This window comes from Tachyglossus aculeatus, chromosome 4 (genome assembly GCF_015852505.1).
Source record: "Tachyglossus aculeatus isolate mTacAcu1 chromosome 4, mTacAcu1.pri, whole genome shotgun sequence".
NCBI lineage: Eukaryota > Metazoa > Chordata > Mammalia > Monotremata > Tachyglossidae > Tachyglossus > Tachyglossus aculeatus.
In genome coordinates, this window is record NC_052069.1 from 134,635,255 (window position 1) to 134,648,561 (window position 13,307).

Sequence of the window (13,307 nt, forward strand, 5' to 3'; positions counted from 1 at the left end):
CCTTGGCTTAATAACAAATACACAAGCAGAGATGACATGTGCACTGCTCCAGAGCTGATGGGACATTCATTCATTCATTCATTCATTCATTCAATCGTATTTATTGAGCGCTTACTGTGTGCAAATCACTGTACTAAGAGCTTGGATGTGAATCAGGGAAGGCCTAGAACCCAAGATCATCAGCCTCCTCTGAACTCTGTCTCTGACAGTGGCTCTGAGACCTTTGGGTGATAAGGAATAATTGTGGTTATTTGTGAAACACTACTAGGTGCCAAACACTTACTAAGCACTGGAAAGATATGAGACCGTGAGGTTCCACATGGGGCCTGGAGTCTAGTGCTTTGCACATAGTAAGCGCTTAACAAATGCCGTCATTATTATTATTAAGTAGGAGAGAGGTATTGAATCCCAATTTTGCAGATGAGGGAACTGAAGCACAGGGAAGTGAAGTGACTTACCCAACTTCACACGGCAAGCATTTGGCAGAGACGGGATTAGAACCCAGGTCCTCTGACTCCCACTAGGCTCTTCCCACTAGGTTATGCTGCTGTTGATGGTTCTCCTGGACATCCACAGCCTCAGGATTTCAAATGGACCATCCAACAACCCTGACTGCCCACTCTCCGTCCCTGACTGTCCCTCCAGTGACCCAACACAGACTTTCCAACCCCTCTGACTCTCCCCTCTCCTCTCCATCCCAGACTGTCCCTCCATCATCAATCGTATTTATTGAGCGCTTACTATGTGCGGAGCACTGTACTGACCACCCAGCACCCTTGACTCTCCCAGCTCCATCTCTGACTGTCCCTCCAGTGACCCAGCACATACCATCCAACACCCCCGACGCTCCCCTCTCCATCCCTCATTTTCCTCCAGGTGACAATGATCCAAGAAAGTGTGGCTCAGGGTCATCCGTTCATTTATTCATTCAATTGTATTTACTGAGGTCTGACTGTGTGCAGAGCACTTTACTAAGCGCTTGGGAGAGTACAGTACAACAATGGGTCCGGTGATCTTCCGGGCAATAGAGGAGGAAAGAGGTGGTTCATGATCGCTAATCCGGAGAAAGGTTTTCTGAAGGAAGAAGGGTTAAAAATGATGGCTAAAAATGCGTTTGAATGATTAGGAGATTGTGGTCAGCCACACCCTCCCGGAATAACTGAGAGCTGGCTAGCTTTCTCCTTTCACCTGCTGGCTCTCCCATCCCAAATTCTCTTTTGTCTCTCCTCTCTCTCCCCCCCCCACCCCATCTTTGTCTCTGTCTCTCATTCTCTCTCTCCCCATCTCTGTCTCATTCTCATTCTCTCTCTCTCTCCCCCCCACCATCTCTTTCTCTGTGTCTCTTTATCTTTCTTACAGTCTCTCTCACCCTCCTCATTTCCCTACCCCTGGCTCATATTTCTGCTTGTAAGGGAGCAGAATGGGGAAGAGGTAAGGAGGAGGGCCCTTTAACAAACATTATTTGTTAACATTATTTGTTACGTGACAAAGGCTGTTCTAGACGCTGGTATAGATACAAGTGAATTAGGTCGGACACAGTCCCTGTGTTGCATGGGGCTCGCAGTCTTCATCCCCATTTTACAGATGAGGGAACTGAAGCACAGAGGTAACTTACCTGAGGTCACACAGCAAGCATTTGGCAGAGCCGGAATTAGAACCCAGGTCCTCTGACTCCCAAGCTTGTGCTCTTTCCACTAGGGTGTACTGCTTCTCATCCAGTCTGCCGCCCTGGTCTGCCCTCCACTCGGGCCAGACCAAAAATGAGGGAAGACTTGGGAAGGAAGGAGAGGCCTTCCCTGTTCTCCTGGATGGTCAGTGGAGGGGTCACCTACTCTGGGGTCTCAGACACCCCACCTTGAGGAAGTCTTCCCTCCTCCTCTCTAGCCTGCATCCCTCCTGCTGCGGTGTTACCCCATCTGCTCCGGTTCCGAGGTCTGAGGCCTCGGCGGCCCCGTCTTCCTCTCCAGCCACGCGGTGCCCCCAGCCCCGGGCCCACCTCTCGGGGCTGCAGTTCACTCCCGCTCCGATTTCACGTCGGAGGTGAGGACGGCTTCCCGGCCTCCACGTCTCGACGCCGGCTGGGACCGGCAGGCCCCTGGCCTGGGCTTGTCGGAGGGACAAGTGGGAACGTGTGCTGGGGAGGTGGGGCTTTTCCCCAGAGAGGATGGGGCCCGCTTCACCCCAGGGGCTGCTCAGCAGGTGGGTGGATGGAGCCCGGGCCACTGGGGCTTGCAGCCGGAGGAGCTGGGGTGGTCACCGGGGGAAGGGGTTGGCGGGTATGGGTGGGGGGCTTGGGTCCACCTCCCCTCGGACAGAGGCGGGCAGAGCGAGTACCAAATGGGCGGCACCACCCGCTCCTGGCTTCCCAGGCGCCTCCAGCTGGCTCTACCATGGAGACCATTTCCCCGGGGAGGGCCCAGCCTGGCATGGGGCCTGGTTGCCACAGAGACAGAGGGACCTCAAGTCCCAGGGCGGGCAGAGAGGGGCTCCGGGTTACTAGGGTGACTGGTCAGATTTCCTCCACGAGCTCGCAGTGGCCGGGCTGCAGCCACTGTCAGTCCTCCCGTGGGCTCGGCCGGTGACACGGACCACCCGGAATCAACCATGCAGGCTGGGCCCTGAGTCTTCGAGTCTGGCCAGGGAACCTGGAGAGATCATCTCGTCCATCCCCTAGCCTCTGAGCAGATGCCTCCCCACCCTGCCCGTGGAGGTTGAGGATCTCTCGGGCCATTCTCCGGTCCCCAGCTCCTTGCCATATTCGCTGTCCGGTCACCCTCTCTGCTGTGGCTCTTGGCTCCTACCCCATCAAGGGGCAGCTAGCTGGTTCCTGCCTCCCCTGCCGCCCTGGGATCAGTGGACTCTCCGGTCCCCCATCCTTTGCTGACCCTGGAGGGCAATCTCAGGGTCTCTCTCACCTCAGACACAGGGCATCTCGGGGCTGGGGAACCAGGATGTCCCCTCGGGCACCCCTCCTGCCTCCGGTCAACCTCAGTTTCTCTCTCTGGTCAACGGGTGAGTTAGCGAGAGTGAAGCCGCTCAGAAAGTTGAAAGGCAGAGGCTGCAGCAGCATGCCAACCTACTCACTGTACGTCGTTCGCGTCTTTCTCACTGCTGATCTCTCACATACATCCTACCTCTGGCCTGGGATGCCCTCTCTCTGCATAGCCAACAGACGACGAATCAACCCACCTTAAAATCCTTACTGAGGGACCATCTCCTCCAAGAGGCCTTCCCTGACCAAGCCCTCCTTTCCTTTCTCCCCCTCCCCTCTGCATCATCCTAACTTACTCCCTTAATTCATCCCCTCCTCTAAGCCCCACAGCATTTATATCCGTATCCATAATTTATTAATTTATATTAATATATGTCTCCCCTCTAGGCTGTAAGCTCATCGTGGGCAGGGAATGTGCCTATTTATTGCCACATTGTACTCTCCCAAGTGCTTAGTACAGTGCTGTGCACATGGTAAGCACTCAATAAGTGTGATTGATTGATAGCATGGAAGTGCACTTGGAAACATTTTAAGTCTGGGAGGCCCTGAGCTCCCTCTATCACTTGCCAGACCCTATCAAACACTCAATAAATCTATTTATTGAGCACTTACTCTGTGCAGAGTACTGTTCTAAGTGCTCAGGAGAGTCTGATATAACAAAGTTGATAGACAGGTTCCCTGGCCATAATAATAATAATAATGATGGCATTTATTAAGCACTTACTATGTGCAAAGCACTGTTCAAAGCGCTGAGCACTGTTCTAAGCGCTGAGCACTGTTCTAAGCGCTGATGAGTTTACAGTCTAGAGGGGCAGTCAATCAATCAATCAATGGTATTTACTGTGCACTTACTGTGTGCAGAGCACTGTACTAAGCGCTTGGGAGAGTTAAATACAACACAGTTAGTAGATACGTTCCCTGCCCACAAGAAGCTTCTGGTCTAAAGGGAGAGACAGACATTAGGATGAATAAATAAATTACAGATGCATACACAAGTGCTGTGGGGCTGAGGGAGGGGTGAATAAAAAGAGCAAATCCAAGTGCAAAGATGATGTAGAAGGGAGTGGGAGAAGAGGAAATGAGGGCTTAAATCAGCTGTGAGAACTTGGGCAAGTCATTTGACTTCTCTGGGTCTCAGTTCGCTCATCTGTAAAATGGGGATGAAGACTGGGAGCCCTTTGTGGCTCAGCTGATTACCTGTATCTACCCCAGCACCTAGTACAGTGCCTGGCACATAGTAAGTACTTAACAAATACCCTTAAAAATAAAATTGGGCCCCAAACCCGTCCACATCCTGAGGGACGGAGAGGATTGGGGAGGGGCAGGGATTGGAAGTACTCACCCCCATTATCTGGGTGGGGGCATGGTGTGGGTGAGTCCCATGTGGGACAGGGATTGACAACCTTGTATCTATCCCAGGGCTTAGAACAGTGCTGGGCACATAGCAAGCAGTGAACAAATACCACGATTATTATAATTATTATTAGCACCTTCGGGGAGGAGATGGAGGAGCAAGGAATGGGAATCTTGGGGGCATCTGTCCCCTGCCAGGGTTACTTTGGTCCGGCACTCTGCCCCTTGGTAGGTGTAGGTACTCAATAGGTCTGGATGGACGGACATCTGCTCCTGCTTCCTCTCTCTAATCTACCTGAAACCCTCACGGCTGCATCTGAAACTCAACCCTCCCCTGCCCCCTCAAGATGCGGTTAGGAGACTGTGGTCCCTATCCTCAGACTTTCCTTCTCCGAGACGAGAGAGAGAGCTGTCTTCCCATCAGACTGTCAGTCCCTTGAGTCTTCTCCACTCCCTGCTCTCTCCCTCCACCAGTTCCCACAGCCATGTAAAACATAAAAAATAAATGATGATATCTCTTAAGTGCTTACTAAAAGCCAGGCACTGTTCTAAACTCTAGGGTGGATACAAGCTAATCCGGTTGGACACAGTCCCTGTCCCACGTGGTGCTCACAGTCTTCAATCAATCAATCAATCAGTCGTATTTATTGAGCACTTACTGTGTGCAGAGCACTGTACTAAGCGCTTGGGAAGTACAAGTTGGCAACATATAGAGACCGTCCCTACCCAACAGTGGGCTCACAGTCTCATTGTACATGAGGGAACTGAGGCCCAGAGAAGTGAAGTGGCTTGCCCAAGGTCACCCAGCAGACAAGGAGTGGACTCAGGGTTAGAACCCAGCTCCTTCTGACTCTCGGGGCCGGGCTCTATCCACCATTCATTCATTCATTAATTCAATCGTATTCACTGAGCACGTACTGTGTGCAGAGGAAATGAGGGCTTAAATCAGCTGTGTGAACTTGGGGCAAGTCATTTGACTTCTCTGGGTCTCAGTTCGCTCATCTGTAAAATGGGGATGAAGACTGGGAGCCCTTTGTGGCTCAGCTGATTACCTGTATCTACCTGTATCTAAGCGCTTGGGAAGTGCTGCTTCTCTACCCAGCCTAAGTGTGGGGCACCAGGCACCATTCATTCATTCATTGTCACGTTTATTGAACGCTTACTGTGTGCAGACCACTATGCTAAGAGCTCAGGAGAGTTCAATACAACAACAGCGCTTAGTGCTGTTCAGCGCTTAGAACAGTGCTTTGCACATAGTAAGCGCTTAATAAATGCTATCATTATAACAAGCAGGCACATTCCCACCCACAACAAGTTCACAGTCTAAAGGGGGAGTGTCTGTGTCTGGCTGTGAAGATCCCTCAGCCACCAGAGCAGGTGGCTCAATCCAGGTGGATTCACTGGGGCCTGGGCAAGATAATAATAACAATGATATTTGTTAAGCGCTTACTATGTGCAAAGCACTGTTCTAAGCGCTGGGGGGATACAAGGTGATCAGGTTGTCCCACGGGGGGCTCACAGTCTTAATCCCCATTTTACAGATGAGAGAACTGAGGCCCAGAGGAATGAAGTGACTTGCCCAAAGTCACACAACAGGCAATTGGCGGAGCCGGAATTTGAACCCATGACCTCTGACTCCAGAGCCCGTGCTCTTTCCATTGAGCCACGCTGCTTCTCAGATGTGATCTTGGCCCTCAAAGAGCCTCCAGTCTAACAGGAACAGGGGAGCCAGATATTAAAATCAATTACTGGTTGAGGGAAGCAATCAATTGTACTGATATGTACAGAAGCGCTAAGGGGAGAGGACAGAAGGGGAAGGAGGGGTGCATATCCAAATATTCACGTGTCAGGAGAAGGTTGAAGTAACCACCGCGGGGGATGTAGTCATTCATTCATTCAGTCATATTTAGCGAGTGCTTACTGTGCACACAGCACTGTGCTAAGCACTTGGGAAAGTAAATATAACAATAAACAGACAAACAGACATGTTCCCCACCCACAACTAGCTAGGATGGGGAGATGAAAAAGGCTTCCTGGAGGGGATAAGATCTCAGAGAGGCCTTGAAGTTAGGGAGAGGAGAGGCTTGGAGCGGGGAAGGGGGCGGCATGACTAGCGAACTCAATAATAATACTTGTTAAGCACTTACTACATACCAAGCATTCATTATGTTAAGCCCTGAGTGCAAGATAAAAATAATAAAAATTTGGTATTTTAAGCGCTTACTATGTGCAAAGCACTGTTCTAAGCGCTGGGAAGGGTACAAGGTGATCAGGTTGTCCCATGTGGGGCTCACAATCTTAATCCCCATTTTACAGACCCCACCACACTGCTGCAGAGGGAGACGCCAGGACAACTTCCTCTGCCCCCCGTGCCCAGGCCCACCCTCATCCCCTCGTGCCCCGACAGGACCCGCACATTGTCGGAAGTAGTTGCCTTTCATACCTGGCGGGGAGACTGCTCGGGAAGGTTTCCTTCCTTCCTTCATTCAGTCACATTTAATAAATCATAATGGTATCTGTTAAGCGTTTACTATGTGGCAGGCACCGTACTAAGCACTGGGTGGGTACAGCGGATTCATTCATTCATTCATTCAATCGTATTTATTGAGCGCTTACTGTGGGCAGAGCACTGGACTAAGCGCTTGGGAAGTCCAAGTTGGCAACATATAGAGACGGTCCCTACCCAACAGCGGGCTCACAATCTAGAAGGGGGAGACAGACAACAAAACCAAACATATTAACAAAATAAAATAAATAGAATAAATATGTACAAATAAAATAGAGTAATAAATACGTACAAACATATATACATATATACAGGTACTGTGGGGAAGGGAAGGAGGTAGGGAGGGGGGGATGGAGAGGAGGTTGGACATAGTCCCTGTCATTCATTCATTCATTCATTCATTCATTCAATCACATTTATTGAGCGCTTACTGTGGGCAGAGCACTGTACTAAGCGCTTGGGAAGTACAAGTTGGCAACATATAGAGACGGTCCCTACCCAACAGCTCACAATCTAGAAGGTGGAGACAGACAACAAAACAAAACATATTAACAAAATAACAAAATATATTAACAAACATATACATTAAATACATTATATACATTAAATACATTAACAAACATATATTATAAAACATATTAACAAAATAGAATAAATATGTACAAATAAAATAAATAGAGTAATAAATACGTACAAATATATATACATATATACAGGTGCTGTGGGGAGGGGAAGGAGGTAAGGCGGGGGGGATGGGGAGGGGGTTGGACACAGTCCCTGTCCCACTTGGGGCTCACGGTCCCGATCCCCGTTTTACAGATGAGCTAACTGAGCCCCAGAGAAGTGAAGCGACTTGCCCAAGGTCACACAACAGACAAGTGCAGGAGCCGGGTTTAGAACCCAGGACCTTCTGATTCCCAGGCCTGTGCTCTAGCCACGCCATGCTGCTTCATAAAGTATATTTATTGAGTGTTTACTGTGTGCAGAGCACTATACTAAGTACATCAACCTCCTTTCTGACCTCCCAGCCTCCTGTCTCTCCCCACTTCAGTCCATACTTCACTCTGCTGCCCAGATTATCTCTCTACAGAAACGCTCTGGGCATGTCACCCCCTCCTCAAAAATCTCTAGTGGTTGTCGATCCATCTCCATATATAAAAAAAAACTCCTCACTATTATCTTCAAAGCTGTCCATCACCTCGCCCCCTCCTACCTCACCTCCCTTCTCTCCTTCTCCAGCCCAGCCCGCGTCCTCCACTCTTCTGCTGCCGCTCACCTCCCCACTGTACCTCGTTCTCGCCCGTCCCACCGTCGACCCCCGGCTCACGTCCTACCTCTGGCCTGCAATGCCCTTCCTCCTCATATCTGCCCCAATCAAGGCTCACCTCCTCCAAGAGGCCTTCCCAGACTAAGCCCCCCTCTTCCTCAGCTCCCCCTCCCCTGTGCGTCGCCTCATCTCACTCCTTTTGCTCTATGCCCCCTGTTCCCGCCCCACAGCACTTACCATCATCATCATCAATCGTATTTATTGAGCGCTTACTGTGTGCAGAGCACTGTACTAAGCGCTTGGGAAGTACAAGTTGGCAACATATAGAGACAGTCCCTACCCAACAGTGGGCTCACAGTCTAAAAGGGGGAGACAGAGAACAAAACCAAACATACTAACAAAATAAAATAAATAGAATAGATATGTATATATGTATATATCTACAATTCTATTTATTTATATTGATGGCTGTTGACTTGTTTTGATGTCTGTCTCCCCCCTCCTCCCCTCCTCCATCCCCCCCACCCTACCTCCTTCCCTTCCCCACAGCACCTGTATATATGTACATATGTTTGTACGGATTTATTATTCTATTTATTTTACTTGTACATATCTATTCTATTTATTTTATTTTGTTAAAATGTTTTGTTTTGTTTTCTGTCTCCCCCTTCTAGACTATGAGCCCACTGTTGGGTACGGACCATCTCTATATGTTGCCAACTTGTATTTCCCAAGCGCTTAGTACCGTGCTCTGCACACAGTAAGTACTCAATAAATACGATTGATTGATTGTAAGCCCGGTGTGACAGGGATTGTCTCTCTTTGCTCCTGAATTGTACTCTCCAAGTGCTTAGTACAGCGCTCTGTACACAGTAAGTGCTCAATAAATATGATTGAATGAATGAATGAAAAGTGCTTGGGAGAGTACAGTTTAACCATAAGCAGACACATTCTCTGCCCACAGGGGTTTATTACCAGTCTAGAGAGGTCAGGGTGGTGGGCCCGCTGCACCAGAGGATGAGAAGCAGCACGGCCTAGTGGTTAGAACCCAGGCCTGGGAGTCTGAAGACCTGGGTTCTAATCCCGACTCCGCCACTTGTCTGTTGTGTAGGTCACTTCACTTCGCTAGGCTTCAGTTACCTTATCTGGAAAATGGGGATGAAGATTGTGAGCCCCATGTGGGACCTGCTCTACCCCAGTCAGTCGTATTGCCAAGATCCAGATCCACCCTTTCCTCTCCATCCATACCGCTACCCTGCTCATTCAAGCTCTCATCCTATCCCGTCTGGACTACTGCATCAGCCTTCTCTCTGATCTCCCATCCTCGTGTCTCTCTCCACTTCAATCCATACTTCATGCTGCTGCCCGGATTATCTTTGTCCAGAAGCGCTCTGGGCATATTACTCCCCTCCTCAAAAATCTCCAGTGGCTACCAATAAATCTGCGCAACAGGCAGAAACTCCTCACCCTGGGCTTCAAGGCCGTCCATCACCTCGCCCCCTCCTACCTCACCTCCCTTCTCTCCTTCTCCAGCCCAGCCCGCACCGCTAATCTCCTCACCGTACCTCATTCTCGCCTGTCCCGCCGTCGACCCCCGGCCCACGTCATCCTCCGGGCCTGGAATGCCCTCCCTCTGCCCATCCGCCAAGCTAGCTCTCTTTCTCCCTTCAAGGCCCTACTGAGAGCTCACCTCCTCCAGGAGGCCTTCCCAGACTGAGCCCCTTCCTTCCTCTCCCCCTCGTCCCCCTCTCCATCCCCCCATCTTACCTCCTTCCCTTCCCCACAGCACCTGTATATATGTATATATGTTTGTACATATTTATTACTCTATTTATTTATTTATTTTACTTGTACATATCTATTCTATTTATTTTATTTTGTTAGTATGCTTGGTTTTGTTCTCTGTCTCCCCCTTTTAGACTGTGAGCCCACTGCTGGGTAGGGACTGTCTCTATATGTTGCCAACTTGTACTTCCCAAGTGCTTAGTACAGTGCTCTGCACACAGTAAGCACTCAATAAATACGATTGATGATGATGATGATGATTTATTCACTTACCGTGTGCAGAGCACTGTACTGAGCGCTTGGGAAAATACAATATAAGTGCTCAGTACAATGTTTGGCACATAAGCACTTAGCAAAAAAATACCACATGGACTGTGTTTGATCTGAAGAGCTTATATTTCCCCCCACAACTCTTAATACAGCACATGGCACATAGTAAGCATGTAAGAAATACCATTAAAAAGGTTGCACAGCAGACATGATGATGATGATGGCATTTATTAAGTGCTTACTATGTACAAAGCACTGTTCTAAGCGCTGGGGAGCTGACAAGGTGATCAGGTTGCCCCACAGGGGGCTCACAGTCTTAATCCCCATTTGACAGATGAGGTAACTGAGGCACAGAGAAGTGAAGTGACTTGCCCAGAAGTCACACAGCTGACAAGTGGCGGAGCTGGGATTTGAACCCATGACCTCTGACTCCAAAGCCCGGGCTCTTGCCACTGAGCCACGCTGCTTCCTGAAAGAGGAAGTTTCTCCACCTGGCCCAGGGAAGGCCATTAACGCAAGACTGTGGGGGGTGGCAGTGGACGAGGGGGCCATTCACTCCCTCTCACCTCCCCAGCCCCTCTTCATTATTTATCTATTTTACTTGTACCTATCTATTCTATTTATTTTATTTTGTTAGTATGTTTGGTTTTGTTCTCTGTCTCCCCCTTCTAGAATGTGAGCCCACTGTTGGGTAGGGACTGTCTCTATATGTTGCCAGCCTTTACTTCCCAGGCGCTTAGTACAGTGCTCTGCACACAGTAAGCGCTCAATAAATACGACTGATTGATTGATCCTTGTTTCCAGATTGAAACCTGAGGGGAATCAGCCTGGCTTAGTGGCCAGACCCCAGGCCTAGGAGTCAGAAAGACCCGGGTCCCCATCCCAGCTCCGCCACTTGTCTTCTGGATGACCTCGGGCAAGCCACTTCACTTCTCTGGGTCTCGGTTCCCTCATCTGGAAAATGGGGGTGGAGACTGTGAGCCCCACGGGGGACAGGGACCGTGTCCAACCTCATTAGCTGCATCTACCCCGGGGCTTCGGAAACTGTCTAGCACATGCTAAGTGATTAACTAATAACATTAAAAAAAAAAAAGGAAAGGACCCCACTCGTCCCGGGGTGGCGTGAGGCTGGGGTTGTCGGGTGGGTGGGCTCTCAGGACGGGGGTTCCGGGATGCCAACGAGGCGCCCTAGGGCATCCAAAGCAGTGCCAGCCTCTGGCCCTGTGGATGAGACTGGTGAAGGGCCACCCTTCCCAGGGCACTGCCCTTCCTTGAGGCGTGCACACACAGACAAACACACAGACACACACAAATACATACACACGCCCAGACACACGCATGCACGGACAAACCCACAACAAACTTTGCGGACCGCCCTGCCCCCGGGGAGGCTGGCGAGAAGCCCAATACCCAGTGCCAGCACCCTTTCTCCCTCATCGGGCATAAGCCGTGACTCACGAGGGCAAGCCAGGGGGTGAGCCGGTAGTCGCTCCACGGCGTAGTCGTGTCCGGAGTGGGGGCGGACCCCCCCGCATCCCCAACAGTCCCTGCCCGATGATGGGAAAATCTGGATACACACGTTTAGCTGCTCAGTCCCTGTGTGCCTGTCAATCATCCCTTCAGTCACCTGTATTTTCTAAGTGCTTTGTATACAAAGCACTGTACTAAGTGCTTGGGAGAGGACTGTAGGACAACAAACAGACACATTCCTGCCCACAACGAGCTCACAGCTAGCTCAGGTGGCAGATGTGGACTCATGCCCAGAGGCAGGGTCAGAGTGGAGTAAATCGAGGCTGGCAGAGACACCACATCCCATCCTGGCCAGAAGTTCCTGAGCCTGGGGAGGTGGGGGACCTGACCTTGTTAGCTGGCAGGGCATTTCAGAGGTTTGGGGTGGATATTGGGTAGCTTTATCCCCATTACCATGGGAGATATGGGGGTACGGAGAGAGTCCCCATTGAGGGCTCCACCTGAGGAGAAAGCAAAACCCAGAAATCCATGATTTATTGATCGATTTAGACTCATGCCCGTCTGCCCCTCTAGACCGTCAGCTCGCTGTGGGCAGGGAACCGTCTACCCACTCTGTTCTATTGACCAAGCACTTAGTCCAGTGCTCCACACCCAGGAAGCGCTTAATCAATCAATCAATCAATCGTATTTATTGAGCGCTTACTGTGTGCAGAGCACTGTACTAAGCGCTTGGGAAGTACAAGTTGGCAACAATAAATACCACGGATTGATGGGTTGACTGGGGCAGGGTGCAGTGGGGAAGGCCGCCCTCGGCAGCCTGTTATCCCGAGACGCGGCAGGAGGCGAGAGCAAAGGGAGAGTGGTCACGGGTCGGCGGGGGGCCGAATGACCACGGTGGGGGGCTACGAGGCCTCAGCCAGCTCCTGAGGTGGGCGTGAGGAGGGACTGCTGACATAATAAATACGATTGATGATGATTTGGGCAGTGCAGCGGGCAACGAGGGGATGGGGAGAGCACCACGTCAGAGGATTCGACCTGGTGGCTCACAGCCCGGGACGACTCTCATCCCCTTTCATTCCTATATTTTTCAATCCGTGCTTCCCCACTCCTCAACGAACTCCACCGATTGCCCATCCGCATCAAAAAGAAATTCCTCACCATCGGCTTTAAAGCGCTCCATCATTTCGCCCCCTCCCGCCTCACCTCGCTGCTCTCCTAATGGTAATAGTGGTATTCGTTAGGCGCTTACTCTGTGCTAGGCACTGTACAAAGCGCTGGGGTGGATATAATAATGATGGCATTTGTTAAGCGCTTACTATGTGCAAAGCACTGTTCTAAGCGCTGGAATAAAAATGATATTTGTAAAGTATATATATAAGTAAATGTAGATATAGATATAAATATAGATATAAGTAAATCAGGTTGGACACAGTCCCTGTCTCATGTGGAACTTACAGTCTCAATCTCCATTTTACAGATGAGGAAACTGAGGCCCAGAGAAGAGAGGGGATTTGCTCAAGATCATATAGCAGATGAGTGGTGGAGGTGGAATTAGAACCCATGATCTTTTGACTCCCAGGGCTGTGCTCTATCCATGATGTCAGGCTGCTTCTCCAACTTCAACCCATTCAGCACACTTCATTCCTCTAATGCCAGCCTACTCG